Source organism: Myodes glareolus, chromosome 16 (genome assembly GCF_982192425.1).
Source record: "Myodes glareolus chromosome 16, mMyoGla1.1, whole genome shotgun sequence".
Taxonomy (NCBI): domain Eukaryota; kingdom Metazoa; phylum Chordata; class Mammalia; order Rodentia; family Cricetidae; genus Myodes; species Myodes glareolus.
Window position 1 is genome coordinate 14,586,270 of NC_142041.1, and position 17,421 is coordinate 14,603,690.

General features: G+C 39.9%; 1 pseudogene; it reads right to left on the bottom strand.

The window, feature by feature from the left end:
• Positions 1 to 350: 350 nt before the first annotated feature.
• On the bottom strand, positions 351 to 8,680 carry LOC148119530 (proteasome subunit alpha type-7 pseudogene; annotated as a pseudogene).
• Between the last annotated feature and the right edge of the window lie 8,741 nt (positions 8,681 to 17,421).

A 17,421-nucleotide genomic window follows, 5' to 3' on the forward strand; every position in this document is an offset into this window, starting at 1 on the left:
CAGGGAGAGTTCTCTCTAAGCTACACCCTTGGGCTGTAGGTGAAATTAACATAACAAGAGAGGGCAGTTCTATGCTACACCCTCAAGCTGATGCAGTGGAACCAGGAAGCAGAACAGCCCTGCATGGCGCCTCGGGAAAATGGGGAACCTGTGTACCTACACTCCTCATTACTGCAACAGGGAAAGCTGGTCTTCCCAGGACCCAGGAGACAAAAGGGCGGCAGCAGTGGGGGCCGGGATTCCATTTTTTAATGAAAAGATTTATTGGTCCCTTGGAAAAGAAGACTGAAGGACCACAACACCAAGTTTCATTGACGATCAAGGCTGAAAGCTTCTCCAATGAATACTCTCTACATCAGGATACTTTCTTTTGTCTCTTCATTTTCTTTTTCAATTTCAGTGACATACTTCGCATGTTTTTCAGGATTTAGAATCTTTAGGGGCTAGTGCTGCCTCGTGATAGCAGGTTTAGTGATCAGACCACTTCCAGGAGGGTCTTGATCACTGGTTTGGTGGTCAGGTTATGTGTCTTGATGGCATCATTGATATAGTTCTTCTCAAGCATTCATACACTGATGTGACTCCCCAGCTTGCGGCACTGGCCTTGTAGGCATGGTATGTGTCCATGGGGTCAGTATGATAGAGTTTGGGGATGCCATCAAAGTAAAAACTCACAATTAAGGCAGCGCTGTCCAATGGCATTCACCCATTGCTCTGTGTATAACTGCTTCAGACTGGCAATGTGAGTCAATGGGTGATGTACTCCACAGAGACTGGGTCCTCCATAGTCAGCGGATGGCTCTGTCACTCTATCCAGGTTCTATTAACTATTCTTACATCAGCATTGTGGCCTTCAAAGGCCATGCAGACATTATCATTTAAAGTACAGACCGTCTGCAATGTTCTTTCATTTTTAGCTTGATCACTGACTATTTTTTTCCACATCAAGAACAACAGTGTCCCTTCCTCCAACACCACTCATAATGGAGCCTTCTTTGATCTCCCCTGTACATATTCACTTGGAAGAAGTGGCTGTAGAGCCAGAAGACACTGATATTTCCCATATCCTGACTTCTTGACATGCCCTCACTGTTTCTCTCTGACCTTATCTTCTCACTCAAGAGTTAGGCTTTTGGGACTCTTGAGCTAATTGCAGCACACATTTTTGGTTTCGAAATTCTCTGCCTTTCACATTTTCTTGAGAAATCTTTCTAACATGGCACTGACTGTATGATCTCTGTACTTACTCCAGACATAACTCAGAGTCACCTTCTGTTGAGAGTCTTCTCATTTGACTCTGATGTCATTTGCCTGTGACCCTGGTGCTCTGGTGAGGCATGAAGACTATCAGGATGAAATCAGCCAGGGGTATTAAGACTAGCTCCACCCACATATAAAATTTCCTTAACTAACTACACAAAACCAAGGGAGTAAAACTCTGGGCTTACATTTAATACCCATTACCACAAAGGCTGTACAAATCATACCCTTGGACTCTCTGGGAAAACAGGTGAAATCAGACCTGTCATATAATCCCTGTCACTTTGGTCCCAATATACCTAAGCATACCTAAATTTTCTACCTCCAGAAGTCACACAATGAAAGGAATAAAACCCAATATCACCCTCCAAAATCTGATGGAAGGAAAGAGAAAGACCTCCAAATAGGAGGTTTGGAGGGCAGTGGCTCCTGCCCAAGCAGGAGCCCAGTGCCATGAGCATTCTCACCACACAATGCCGAGGAGGACCTGAGTCTTTTGGCACTGAGGATGGAAGGTGTGAGCCACAAACATGAAAGATGGAACCTGTCTAGGATGGAGCTTAGGGTAACGATCTCGAAGCCAGACTGTTTCTACCTCTGCCTTCTCAGATAATTTCCTCAACTGGAAAACAAAGATGAAAATAGCTCTGCAAATGGACTGTGTGATGATGAAGACAGATTAATTTATCTCAAATAATTAAAACTATGTGGATGTGCTATACCTGGGCTTGTTGTCTTTGCCCAAATCACTGGATGAAAGTGAGTTAAGGGTCATTTTGCTTTTCCTCCCTATGGTTGGTTGGCAACAGATGTGTACTAAAGAAACTCATCCTCAGGACCTTCCTGACTTGGGGCAATGACCTAGACTGTGGCTACCCTGGGAGGAGTGAGATTGTTCCAGTAATCTCCAAGCCTTTCCAGGTCTCTCCTGTACTGTTAAGGGAGAGACAAGAGCCTAAAGTTAAGGATTTGCAGGCTTGTAATTATTATGTGGGGAACCCAAGGGAATCCTTTTGAAATGTATTTTCACATACTGGAGCATGAGTGTGATCTACATGAGATGCCTGGCGTGGTCAACAGGGAAGAAGTATACCAGGAAAGTAGGGAGGATAGAGTGCCAGGAAACATTGGAACCTGGGAGCAGTTGCACACTGGCAATCTATACTCTACAGAACTATGAGTAGGAGAAAATTAATATGGGAGAGACCTAAAGAAAAGTCCATGAATCTGTGATGAATATCATAGAATTACAAACCAGTACAAGAGCCGAACATCATTACCATGATAAGGTCTCTATTGAGAAGAGCAGAGGGAATAAGTATGGAAAAATGATGAGAAACTAGCCTGAGGTAGCAGAGTGAACTCAGACATTCTTTAGAGATGAACTCATTTACAAGCAAAGATAATTTTTATATAAGACAGCCTACTATAATCCACGTCAAGTAGTGTTCTGGAAGAACATGGTTCAAATAAGACAGAAAAAAACGATATAAAATGAAATTAAAATTTCCCAGATGAAGTACCATGTGTGTGAAGCTGGCAGAGGATACCAAGCTTAATGGAAACAAAAAGATTTCTGACCCAGAGGTCTGTCTTTATGATCATTGATTTACTCTGCTAAGAAGCTATGCCTGCCTCAAGCACTGAGAAAGGGAGCAGAACCCAGAAGGGGGCTGACGGGGATTCCTTTGCAGCTATGCTCAAGACCTAATACAAAAGTCCCATTTCCATGTTTGTCCATGGCAGTGAAATTATGACCAAATTGATATTCGTTAAAACTGCCATTCCATGTTGGCACTTGGGGTCAAAATAATGAGTCTGGGGAACCACAAGCCGAATGGCACTGCACATTTGAGTTCAATCTTGGCAGAAAGCTGGTCTCACGTGTACCTTTGCTTCAGGGACTTGTGCCAGACACACTCGTTTCCTGTGCCTTACAGTTCCTTGCCACCCGGAGCCTTGCATTCTTTCATGACATCTCAGGCAGACTGCCACTGCCATCTGCTGCTCTGCCCTCACCACTTCTTGCCATAACCTGTTCATTTCAGAGAAGTTCAGGGCCCTTCCTTTCTGTATATGTGATGGAATGCCAGGCGCATTTCAGCTGCTCCATGGCTCTTAGTTAAAGACAGGGAAAGGAGTTATTGAGAGGGGAAAGAACAGAGGAAGATTGGGGAGAATGGAGACTCGTGGGTAGGTGGTATGTTGCATGGATTCAAACAGTCTTGACCCCTAGGGTGTTGATCAGAAAGAAGAGAGGCAAATAATGCAGCTGAAGCTAGATTCAAGTTCCCCAAGAAGACACTAAATCAATTTCTGCTCTGAACTCAGGCTATGAATTTAATGCCATCTCTGATCATTTGAGACTATGACAAGCTACAAGGTCACCTTCATAGCTCTTTATTATTTAATCACTCATTCTTATGGGGATTTGCAAGTTCAACTCTTCTAAGAGGCAGCAGCAAGTCACTAGTGGTCAGTTTGCTTTCTGAACGCCCAGGGGCTGACAAAATAAAACTCAGGCTAAGCTATGACTTTAGGATTTTAATACTTGAACTACAGATATTCTCAGAAAGTTTTCCTTGCTAGTTATTATGTCTTTTAAAAATAAATGGTTTTTGTTATTCAGTTATTTCCTTAGAAAATTGTCAATCATTCTATTATTTGTGAAAGTTATGTCCTGCAAGGTCACTGTAAACACTGAATTAGTGAGTGCAGAAACATTGTTCCAAGGAAAACATGCAGCTTAAGGTTCTGGTAAGCACCTGGTCCAGAAGCTTTGTCAATGTATCACACATAAGTTTGTGCTACATGCATTTTTAAGTAAAGACATAGTATTTAATGCAGATTATCAGTCTCCTGCCTGTGCACATGTCTGCACACTCTGGACAAACATTGTGAAAACTGGTTTTGGAATGAAGAGTACATTTTAGAAAGCAGGTGAACTAACAACCCTTAAAGCAGTGAAAAAAATGAGGAGTTCTATTTTTGTAATATGTAATTCATAACTGATATACATGAGTTCCAGTGAAGATGTACAGTAGAGCTCAGAACTGTGCTGTTCCAGCTACGATTCAAATCCCAACCTCTTAAGTATCTTCAGCTCATGGAGAATATATGTTTGATTATTAAGAAATGCTTATTTTGAGCTCTTCATCTTTTCTAACATCATCAACACATAAAACCTTGTAATAATGTGTTTTGTGAACTATTGATTTTCAAAACCATGCTTATGATCGTATCTCATTTTATTCTTATGTCTCAAATGTTGTAAAGGAGGGACCCTAACCTAGAAAAATGAATACAAGATCAAGATAAAGACCTGGCTTGAGAGTATAGATTGAGGAGGCCAAGATTGGAAGGCAGTCTTTATTTTACCAGCCATATCATGTGGACTCACCTCTTCATAAACAAGGAACCCTGAATTAGGTGGCTCAGGCACTAACAGCTAAGCAGAAGGCATGGCAGATGCCTGTAGGAGGTAGTGAATATTTGAGGAAACTAAGGCACAGGCTCTGGTCAAGTAGGCCAACATGCACGGTGCTAGGAACAGTCTCTGCAGCCAAATACTCTGACTTTCAAACCAACTGTATGGATTCAAAGTAGTCTGGAACTCTCTTCTGCCAAAAAAAAAAAAATTAGTTCCAAACTCTTAAATGCATGCCCAGGCAGATTTTTGGGATAAAGGCAAAAGCAGTCACAATCTTTGCCCATATATCACAAGATTGGTCTTTGACTCGGTTTCTAATATTGTTCCCCTCTGACACCTCTGAGCTGACTTCTATAGTTCACATTACTCTCAGAATTGCTGTCTTCCTAGCTCCTACTAGGATAAGCTGGTAAGCTTTTCCTAAGGGGTAATTTCTTGTGCATTTTGAAATTCTATTTCTACTAAGTAGCACATAAATTACTGGGAAAATCTTAAAACCTGTTATACAAGATATCTACTAGGTTCACAGGAACAAAGAGGATATGTTCTAATGTAGATCATGGAGGAACAACTAAGCACTTTACAACTTACTGATATAAACAAATATTATAGTTACTAGAAGTGATAATGGTACAAACTACACTTTCAGACTGATAGGGACAGAGCATACATAGCACCATATAACAGGATACAAGGCAGTGAACAGTAAAATTGAATTTTGAAAGCCTTTAGTGTACAAAGAGTAAGCACACTCATATACACAGAATGTATCCAGTGAGAATGTATCCAAGGCGCTCATAGCTTGAGTTGAGGAACTATACGGGTACCTTACTTTACGCTTGCCCAGACTACTCAAAGCTGTGTTAAGACTCTAGGAGGTCTTCATTTCTAAAAGAAGAGTCCCCCCAAACAAGGAGCTGTTTTGCTGGTTCATGGGAATGCGTGGACGCTGAAGAGCAGAGTGGAAGGTTTTCCGTGCTGTTAAAAGACTATGAAGGTTGGATTCCCCTAGCAACTTGCTACCCAGCACAGGAGAGCGTAGAGACAAGCTCCTAGCCACCTTGGCCTTGCAGTGGGCCTCAGCAGGGTTGGAGTTATTCGTTTCTACCTTATGCCAATGGGGGTCAGTGCTTTTTTACTTTTAAAAGGGAATATTCTTCCACGTCCTTCTCCTGATAACCAAATCCTATGCTGCCATCTTTCACTAAGTTTATCTTATGGACAGTGGACTAACTTAAATATCCTGTCTATGCAGTTTAGAGACGTTTAATTCTACCCTCCTTCATAGTTTAAAAAATTTAAACTGTAATTGAATAAAATAAAATAGTTATGTATCTAAAACGAGAAGTAACAGTTCCTTGTTTTTATTCATTCATTTTGTTCTCATTCTTTCACTCTGTGGAAGAAACCACACGTAATTACTCCTTTGTGTTGACATGTATAAACACACACACACAAGAATATAAGAACACACACATTTATGTGTTCTTTTGACAAAATGTGGGACATGTTTTAAAAAGATTTTATTATTATGTCATGGATAGTTATGGCTGTGTTGTGTAGAACAATCATCTGTTTGGTTAATCATTTGTTTAACTATTCCTTGATAATTGAAATAGAGGTGGTTACTATTTCTTTTTTATTTTAAGTAACAGAATACACACTTTATACATTAATGACTACTGTGGTTATTACAAGTCTAAAACCCTGCCCAGATAACTGTGGCATCAAAGGTGTGGGCACCTCAGTGGGTGAAAATATTTCCTTTTAAAGTCACCATCTTTTCTACTTCTTCAATAAGAGTAGCTGTGATAAATGAGAATACCATATGTAAATTGCCTCTAGGCTGAGGTTTTGACTGAGCCTGGAATATTCAATCCCTTGCCAGAAAGTTCCTTGAATACATATCAGCCTGCTGAGAGACACACACATTCTAGCAAGGACAGAAGTAACCAGGCAGCACTGAGTAACTTCTCACAGGGCATCCAGAATCCATGTGCTCCTAAGGTAAGGAATGAAAAGAACAGGCTTTACAGGTGCCTCCAGAACTCTGAGCTGTTTCCATTTCCAGTATGTGTCCTCGAATGCCACATGAGTATTTTACTGGAAACTGATAGTCAATATTTTTTCATTGGAAACATTTCCCAGGTATAGTAGTCTATTTCCCATTGATACGACAGTGTGTGTTCTGGGGACATAGAAATAAGAGAGGTATATTTAGCTTGGTGTTGGATTGTATAGTTTATTCAGCACATGGGATGGAGTAAGCAGGTATTTTAGGGGCATGCCCAGAGATAGTAAGTACTTTTTGCTATTTGCATTTCATCCTCCAGCCAGACACTCACACCTCACTTCAAAGGTGAAAAGGAGATATACCCGGCTGTGCACCAAGAAGGAAAGGAAACAGACTTAACAAACAATAGACAGTTACTTCTACAGGAGGGCAAGATAGACAGAATTAAGCATTTGCTTCTCTGGCTTGTATTTAGGTAGATAGATAGGTCTTAAGGGGCATATAAAATGGATTGCATATAATTAACACCTTCACTGAGTTTATAGGTAAGTTAGAAGGACACCCCTCAAACACACACAAAGTTGTAAACCTAGGTATCATGTGTTAATTTTGTGAAATGGGGAAGTGGGTTTTTAAAGAATTTTAGGAGCTGACAGGCTTTCAGGATATAGGAGAGGCTGACGTCATGACTTGGATGTGTCTCAGATCCCATGTGGCCTTAAGGGATAGCAATAATGTTCCTCTAAACTTGTTATGCCTGTGATATTGTTCCCTTGTATTAAGCCCTGTAAGCTATAGTCTAAAAGGATCATGAAAATGCATTTAATACAACCATGCTGGTGTGTGTTTCAGACACTGGTGCACGGTTTGAAGGATCAAAGCTTGTCTCCATGAAGTTTAGTGGATTACCATAGGAGGTAATTTATAATCTGTGAGGTTCAATACAAATGTGCATGAGCAGTTATTCACCAACATGCCTACAATCTATGTCCCCTGCCTATCTGGATTGCCAGAGAAGGATTAGCTACCTGCATATAGATACAGTGAGGAAGTGTACCATGCCCTATTATGCTTACCACATGAGAGCCCCCTCCCCTGCAAGTCAGGTAGCTATTAACTTGAGGACACCTGTGTCTATAGCATCTTCCAACATACTCTTTGGTCCTCTTAGTTGTTACTTTGAGCTTTGGATGGAGCTGTAACCTCTCTTGGATGCCTTTCTCAACCCATTTGAACACAAAGGAATAAACCAGATTAATTTAAAAAATGATCATATTTCCTATTTGATAGTTTTTGTGTATAGTAATCACAGGCAAATGTGATAAAAATTCAATTTATTTAGACTAGCATTCAGTTGGTAAACATAGGGACTAGTTTAGTAACTTGGGACCACTTTTGGCTAGGACAATAGGCACACCCCTTCTCTAGTACTGTGTGTACTGTTGGCATGTGTGTGTGCACACACACATACATGCACACACACTCTTTTTTGTACAATGCAGTTAACAAACTCTCAGCTACATAAGATCCGATCTAAACAGAGCTGCACACACAGCTCTTTCTAAATAATGGAATGTGTTTCTCTTTAACAACAACCATACTTAGACAAATTCTATTTAATTGTATCTGTTATGTCCAGGTAGAAGAATTAAAAGCTCAGTCTAGTCTGAACTGGTTTTGGGTGCATGGCAACAAGGCTAGATTGTATCTCAAACCCTCTTCTATGGAAAGTCTCCTATTTACTGACTTATGCCTATTTAAGTCCATATAACGGGCTTCTACATGATTAAACCAGAGGCATTACAGGAAAGGACATGCACAGTAGAGAAATAATTACGTAGCCTAGTCTACCAATCAAAATGAAGAAGTACGCATCATATGTCTCATAATAACCAACCCCTTATTCCTTTAGCACCCACAAAAGAGACCCGAGATAGTAACCTCGGGCTGGTGAGGATGATCACTCTTGCGGCCATTGCTCTCTTGGATTGTAACCTGACCTTCCTATTACTTTGCTTTGAATAAATTTTCCCTGATGTTTTGCAAATTTGTGTGAGAAGAGACTATGAATCTGAAAATGTCCAGACCAGCCCCTGACCATTGGTAACAAACTCATTTGGGGATTACTCAGTCTTGAGTTCGGAAGTATGGTAGTTTGAATGTAATTGGTCCCCATAAAGCTTAGCAGGAGTAGCACTGTTAGGAAGTGTGTCCTTGATAAAGGAAGTGTGTCACTGTGGGGCAGGCTATGAGGTACCGTGAGGTCAAGATACCACCCAGTGTCTGAGTCCACTTGTTTTCTGATCAAGATATAGTCAGCACCATGTCTGCCTGCATGCTACCATGCTCCCTACCATGATGATGATGGACTGAGCCTCTGAACTGTAAATTGCCACTTCAGTTAAATGCTTTCCTTTATAAGACTTGCTCTGGCCATGCTGTCTCTTCATAGCAATAGACACCCAAATTTATACAGGAAAGGTGTAATTTTTTGACATTGTAATCAAATATCTGATGGAAGCAAATTAAAGTAGGAAGGATTTATTTGGGCTCCTACTTTTGGGTCACTTTAGTCAGTAGATAACAGAGAAGGCATGCTGATAGAAGTAGCTAAGATTAGTCAAAGAAAGTATCAGTCATTCGTTCATACTCTGGAGGCTGACCTCCTGCCCAGGCCGGAGCTGTAGGTATATATCAATCACATTCAAGCTCTGTTGAGAGCACAAAGGTCCCGATGCTCACAGAGAAAGCTAGGGAAACCTGTGAATGTTAAACACGCAGAGTTGTCTTTTCAAAGCAAAATGTATATTGCCTGTTTTCCACCTGAAAGTCTAGGAATGGGGTGGCTAAAAGCTTAGGGGGCACTTTCACTATCTGTAAGACCAGGCCATACCACCACACTTCTTTGAGCAGGGCAGAGTGGCTAATACTTTAGGGCACCTTTGCATTAGCTACATGGCAAGGGATTCCTCTAAGCAACCACAACCATGACCAGAGGTCTTAAGACCCATGCTCATGGAAGAAATGACTTGTACTTTGAGACGAGTTTGACATAATTATGCCTCCTATGCACAGGGAGTTTTGTGACACCATGAAACCTTTCTTTCCAAATTGTACCGTACATAAACATGTATGAAATAGAGAGTCTGGTATGAGACTCTAGAAGTTGGAACCAACCCTGGCTACTGAGTTATGCTGAACCAGATTTCCTTCTTGCCTCATGTGGATCATTGCTCTGCCCACCCTGGTGTTTGCCCCACAAAGGTCCCCTTAGGTAACCCATCTCTGCTTGCTGAGGTTGTATGTCTGAAATGTGCCACAACTTTGCAAAACAGCAGCTGGAGAAGCGTTCTCTTCTCCATGCTGTTGGCAGGACGAATAGGCTGATGCAATGCTTCTTCAAGAGCCTTCAGTACTAGTTATGCTTTGTTTCTTAGTAATAAGATACCTGATTTTTGCCAACAACTAAATGGAAGAAAGATTTATTTTTGTTCACAGTTTCAAAAGTTTTAATATAGTTGTTTGGTTCTGTGTGCATGGACAGAAAATCATGGTGGTGGCAGTAAACGATGGAGGACGGGTGTTCACTTCATGGAGGGTCGGGAAACAGAGTTAGACAAGAGTCGTCCAGGGATAATATACTCCAAGACTTGCCTCTCTGTAATCAACTTCTTCCAGCTCGGTTTCACCTCACATTTCCACGCCCCCACAATAGTGCTGTCAACTAGAGAACAACTCTTCATGAGCCTTTGGGGACATTTCAGATGCAAATAAAAGCAACTTCTAAAAACATTTCAGGCCGTCTTTCAGATGTCAGACTGCTATTTACTTTTCACTTTAAAATGACGTTGAGTAGTCTTAGTTTAGTTTCACTTAAGTTATCAAAAGAAGAGCAAACCAGAAGATAAAAGACATTACCGGAAAAGAGTCATTGTGAGTCTGTAGAAGGAGACTATTGCGATGAAAAGGAAGGCTGCTTATTGCTATAGTACAGGGACTGAACAAAAGATCTGCAGAGGCCTTTCGCTTCCAGGGAGGAGTAAATTCCTGAAAGAACCAGGGAGGAGAAATGGTATTAAAGATAATACAGCTGGAGAATTGATTTGAGGTATATTCTTCTCTTACATTTTCCAAAGGCTAGCAGTGGCTATCTCCAGCCTCAGGCTAAGTCAATGTGCAACAGTCATGGGAAAGAAGATGACATTTACAGGAATCTGGTCAATAAGGAGTGGCATGATTGGTCAGTAGGGGTTAGCAGGGTGGGCATACATTATGAAATGAAAGTGCGGAGGGTCCAGGTGTGCATCATGCTATATGTAGAAGGTGGATCTTAGTGTCTCAGCGGATCACACAGCACAGGAAATTCAGTCTGCTTTCTAGGCTCATGGTGATAAAGAAAACTTCTACACTGCTATCATATTTATAGTGCTGAAAAGAATTTAAATGCCTAGCTTAATCTTCTTACAAAATGAAGAAAGTGAGATACAGAATGATAATTTTTTCCTTCACGTTCATATGGTTCCTGTAAGACTCAACCATGACAAACTCAATAGAGGCGGGGAGTTTCAGATTACCTGGTTCCTGGAAAGACTACAAACTGAGACCACCCAGGCACCACCGAGGAATGGACCATCCAAGAGGAAAGTACCTAATATTCCGAAGGAACTTTCTAATATTCCAATCCTTGTAGATAGGATCACCTGATATCCCTTATCCCCTTTCACCAACACACCCTAGACAGATGTTAGCCAATCAGGGTCCTGAACCTTAGAAATCCCTCACCCCAACCTCGGCTATGATAACAACCCCACCCCAACTGAGCTTGAAGCTCTCTGATCATGCCAATGCACAGGACACACGGAGAATCTGAGTTTGAACTTGAATGAAAGCTCTTTGCTTTTAAATACAAGATTCTATCTCCTTGTTGGTTTTTGAGTTACTCCACAGTCTGGACATAACATTTGGGGGCATTCTGGGATTCCCCAAGTCCATTGGGACTACCACCTTGTAGAGTCTTCTTTAGTTGGCTGGCAAGTATTTTGTGTTTACGTTTTGTTTCACATCTTTCTCTTTCGGATATCCTTCTGTAAGTGGACCCAGAATCTGTGAAGCCTGTTGACCTAAGTGGATGTGTAAGAGAGGACCGCAGGTGGGCTACCTGAGAAAGTGTTCCTGGGTCCATCTGTATTGGAATGAATAACTCTGGCTAATTTGGGTACCAGGACCCTTCTATATGAGAACAAATCCCTCTAGCTTCTGTAAGAAGACAAATGGTTCGCACCTGCAGAATGGCTTGAGGCCATCATCGTCAGTTCAGATTTGCCTTCAGGTACCAGGAGAACTCTGTATTGTTCTGTATAATTTTTTTGTTTTGTTTTTGTCTGTCCTCTTTCTAACCTTAAAGGATTGATATAATGGGACAGACTCAAAGTAGGACTCTTTGGACTTTGATATTGGAACACTTACAGGACTTTAGAGACAGGGCCATAAGTAAAGAATTTGAGATTAAAAAAAGGGTATGTTTCCTGAAAGAGAAGGGATGAGACAAACAACCTCTACCCACCTTGAACACTTCACTGAAAAGAGGCTGTCTCTATCCATAGCCCAGGGTGGGGGTGGGCTGTGCAGGCTGGCAGGGCTGGGCTTGCCCAGGCCTGTTGTACAAGCACAGGACAGCATGCTCATGTGGATGGGGCTCTCACAGCCTGCCCTGGAGTCTCCCCACCTCAACTTCTGGTCAAACTGACTGAGGTTTGGCTCTGCAGGGTGATTGCGGGGAGTCATTGCCTGTGGTTGTTAAGTTATAGCAGCTGTGTTAGCCTGTTTCCGTTCAGACACTTCCAGTCATTAGGGCTGCTGTGGTCATTCAGATCCCATGAGTTATATATATCTGGCGTCATTTAAAGGGTTTGGTTACGTATTATTATTGGTTAGGGTAAGAAAAAAAAAAACTACTGCTATTCTTAGAAGCATCATGCTGATCCAGGTTTTTGTGTGTTGATGAAAATCTAAAGTTAATTGACCACATTAGGTTAATTCTGGTTGGAGAAGATTGTCTTGTAAATTTTTGTTTATTTCTCAAGAAAGTTGTGTATGCTTGTTTTGATGTAAAGTTTTCTGGTGTGGGATTCCCATCTGGATGCTGTGTGTTTTTATTACCATTGGTTACCTATGGCAGGGCAGAATACAGCTAAGCCGGAAAACTAAACTGAATGCAGGGAGAAAGAAGTCAGAGTCAGGCAGATGCTTTGTAGCCACCTAAAAAGAAAGATGAGAGGCAACAAATCATCAGCCTCAAGGTGAAATATAAAACAGCAGAAATGGGTTAATTTAAGATGTAAGAGCTAGCTAGGAATATGCCTGAGCTGTTGGCCAAACAGTGCTGCAATTAATATAGTTTTTGTGTGATTATTTGTGTTTGGATGGATGGGAAATAAAAGCATAGTCTTCGCTTACAGTTTTGCCTGTGTTTTCTGATGTTTTTTATTGTTAGTTTTTTAATTTTATTTTTTATTTTATTATTTTCATTGAACTATACATTTTCCTCTGCCCCTCCCTTTCTACCCTCTCCTGTGACCCCCACACTCCCAATTTATTTAGGAAATCTTTCTATGTCGATCCACATATGTCTCTCTTAAGGTTCTGTGTTGTCTAGGTTGTCTGGAGTTGTGGATTGAAGATTGTTTTTTTTTCTTTTCTTCTTTGCTTTATGAGTGAGAACATGTTATATTTGTCTTTCTGGGTTTGGATTACCTCATTCAATATGTTTTTTCAAGATCCATCCATTTGCCCGCAAATTCAAGATGTTATTATATTTTACCACTGTGTATATAGTACTCCACTGCATAAATGACCACATTTTCTTTATCCATTCTTCAGTTGAGTGGCATCTTAGCTGCTTTCAGGTTCGGGCTATTACAAATAATGCTGCTGTAAATATAGTTGCACACATGTCCTTGTGGTATGATTGAACATTCTTTGGATATATACCTAACAGTGGTATTGCTGGGTCTTGAGGTAGATTGTTTCCTAATTTTCTGAAAAATTGTCATACTGATTTCCAAGGCAGCTGTACAAGTTTGTACTCCCACCAGCAATGGAAGAACAGTTCTCTTACCCCAAATCCTCTTCAGAATAAGCTGTAATCAGTGTTTTTGGCCTTGAACATTCTGACAGGTGTAAGACGGAGTCTCAGTTGTTTTGATTTGCATTTCTCTGATGGGCAAGGGTGTTGAGTATTTCCTTAAGTGTCTTTCAGCCATTTGAGATTCATTTGTTGAGAGTTCTCTGTTTTGGTTTGTACCCCATTATTTGTTCTTTTGATGTCGTTTCTTTAGTTCTTTGTATATTTTGGAGACCAGTTCTCTGTTCGATATCATATGTTGAACCATCCCTGCATCTCTGGGATGAAGCCTACTTGGTCATGGTAAATGATTTTTTCTGATGTGTTCTTGAATTTTGTTTGCTAGTATTTGATTGAATATTTTTGTATCAATGTTCATGAGTGAGATTGGTCTGTAATTCTCTTTCTTAGTAGTGACTTGTGTGGTTTGGGTATCAGGGTGAATAAGAACATAAAAAGAGTTTGGCAATGTTCCTTCTGTTCCTGTTGTGTGGGACAATATGAGGAGTATTGGTATTAGTTCTTCTTTGAAAGTCTTGTAGAGTTCTGTGCTGAAACCATCTGGTAGGGAGACTTATGGTGACTGTTTCTATTTCCTTAGTGATTTTATATCTATTTGATTTGCTTATCAGGTCTTGATTTAATTTTGGTAAGTGATATTTATCCAGCAAATTGTCTATTTGTTTAGATTTTCCAATTTTGTAGAGTATAGGTTTTTGAAGTATGTCCTAATGATTCTCTAGATTTCTATCGTTTCTGTTGTTATGTCTCCCTTTTCATTTTTGATTTTGTTAATTTGGATATTCTCTCTCTGCCATTTGGTTAGTTTGGATAAAAGTTTATCTATTTTGTTGATTTTCTTGAAGAACTAACCCTTTGTCTCATTGATTCTCTGTAATGTTTTCTTTGTTCCTATTTTGTTGATTTCATCTCTCAATTTGATTATTTTCTGTCATTTAGTCCTCCTGGATGAGTTTGCCTCTTTTTGTTATAGAGTTTTCAGGTATTCTGTTAATGCACTAGTGTGGGATTTTTTTCCAGCTTCTTTATGTAGGTATTTAGTGTTATAAACTTTCCTCTTAAGATTGCTTTCACTTTGTCTCATAAATTTAGGTATGTTGTGCTGCAATTTTTGTTGAATTTTAGAAAGTCTTTAACTTCTTTTTTTAAATTTCTTCCTTGACTTATTGGTGGTTCTGGTGAGCATTATTCAATTTTCATGCATTTATGGGCTTTCTAAAATTCATGTTGCTGTTGAATTCTAACTTTAAGCCATGGCGATTCAATAAGGTTCATGGCATTATTCCATTTCTTTTGTATCCATTGAAGTTTTCTTTGTTAATGAGGTTGTGGTCAATTTTTGAAAAGGTTCCATGGAGTGCTGAGAAGAAGGTATATTCTGTTTGGATGGGATGTTCTACAGGTGTCTGTTAAGTCCATTTGTAAACTAACATCGGTTAGTTCCCTTATTTCTCTGTTAAGTTCTTGTCTGGCAGACCTGTCCGCTGGTGACAGTGAAGTGTTGATGTCTCCCATTATAAGTACATAAGGCTTAATGTGTGCTTTAAGTGTCAGTTATGTTCTTCTACATATGAGGTGCCCTTGTATTTGGGGCATAGATGTTCAGAATTGAGATTTCCTCTTGATGGTCTTTTCCTGAGACAAATATGAAATGTCCTTCCTTGTCTCTTTTGATTGATTTTAGTTTGAAGTCTATTTTGTTGGTTCTTAGGATAGCTACACCAGCTTGTTTCTTAGGTCCATTTGATTGGAAGATTTTTTTTCCCAATCCTTTACTCTGAGGTGATGTCTGTCTTTGAGGTTGATGTGTGTTTCTTGTATGCAGCAGAAGCATGGCTTCTGTTTTCATATCCAATCTGTTAGCCCATTTCTTTTTATAGGTGAATTGAGTCCACTTATATTATGGGATATTAATTACCAATGGTTGCTGTCGTTTATATTTTGTTGTTGGTGATGTTATTGTTTGTTTTCCCCTTCTTTGGAATTTGGTGCTGTGAGATCATCTATTGTCTGTATTTTCATGGGTGTAGCTAACTTTCTTGGGTTGGAATTTTCTTTCTAGTACTTTGTGTAGGGCTAGATTTGTGGCTAGGTATTGTTTAAATATGCTTCTGTCATAGACTACCTTGTTTTCTCTGTCTATGGCAATTGAACGTTTTGCTGGATATAGTTGTCTGGGATGGCATCCATGTTCTCTTCATGTCTGCATAACATTTGACCAGTACTTTCTGGCTTTCATTGTTTACATTGAGAAGTCAGGTGTAATTTTAATAGGTTTGCCTTTATATGTTACTTGGCCTTTTCCTTTGCAGCCCTTAATATTCTTCCTTTATTCTGTATGTTTAGTGTTTTGATTATTATGTGGTGAGGGAACTTTTTTTGATCCAGCTTATTTGGTGTTCTATCAGCTTCTTGTACTTTCATAGGCATATCTTTCAACAAAATCATAGAAGAAAATTTTCCCAATCTAAAGAAAGATATGCCTTTCAATTGGACTTCTCCTTCTTCTATTCCAATTCTTCTTAGGTTTGGTCTTTCCATGGTGTCCCATATTTCCTGGATATTTTGTGTTAAGCTTTTGTTAGATTTAAGATTTTTGTTGATTGATTAATCTATTTCCTTTATCTTATCTTCAGTGCCTGAGATTCTCTCTTCCATCTCTTGTATTCTGCTGTTTATTCTTGCATTTGTGGTCCCTGGTCATTTACTCATATTTACATTTCCAGAACTCCCTCAGTTTGTATTTTCTTTATTGTCCCTATTTTGTTTTTCAAGTCTTGAATTGTTTCTTTCACCTGTTTGATTGCTTTTTCTTGTATTTTTTTTTTGGGGGGGAATTTATTGATTTCTTCTAATTTTTTATTTATTTTTTTCTCCTCTTCTTTGAGGGAATTTTTCATTTTCTCCTTTAGGGTCTCAAACATTGTCCTTAAATTATTTTTTAGGTCGTTTTCTTCTGCTCCATCTGTCTTGGCATGTTCAAGACTTGCTGTTGTAGGGCCACTATTTTTTGATGGTGCTGCGTTGCCCTTTGTGTTGTTCTGTGTGTTCTTACCTTGCTAACTACCCATCTTTTCCTCCAATTGGTGCAGTTGGGGCTGTGTCTCTGGTGGTCACTCCTCTAATTTCCTGTTATGCTGACTCTGTTGTATATGGCATGTTAGCATGATGGTACACCTCGGCAGGGCCCACCAGAATATCCATTTCATGCAGGGACCCGCCTCTCCATCTAACCTGTTATCTCCTACGTGCAATGAATCTGCTTTCTCGTTCACTAGCAGTTTTGATTCTCTAGTTTTTTCTTTGTTCCAAAGACCTGCACATGTGTATCTACTCTCTTTCTTTAAAATGCCCCGTTTACTTGTTACAAAGTGTGAGTTAGAGATGGAAAAGTGAGTTTCCTCCCACTCACTTTTCATTTAACTTTATGTGTGAGCATAAACAATGTAAGCTAGCTTTATTTCTGTGTATCTTGTAAGCAGCTTAAATTCATCTGTGCATATATGAAACTTGTTCACTGTTATCTCCTTGTAGACTAAGAAAACAGTAAGTCTCAAGTATTTAAATTGGTAT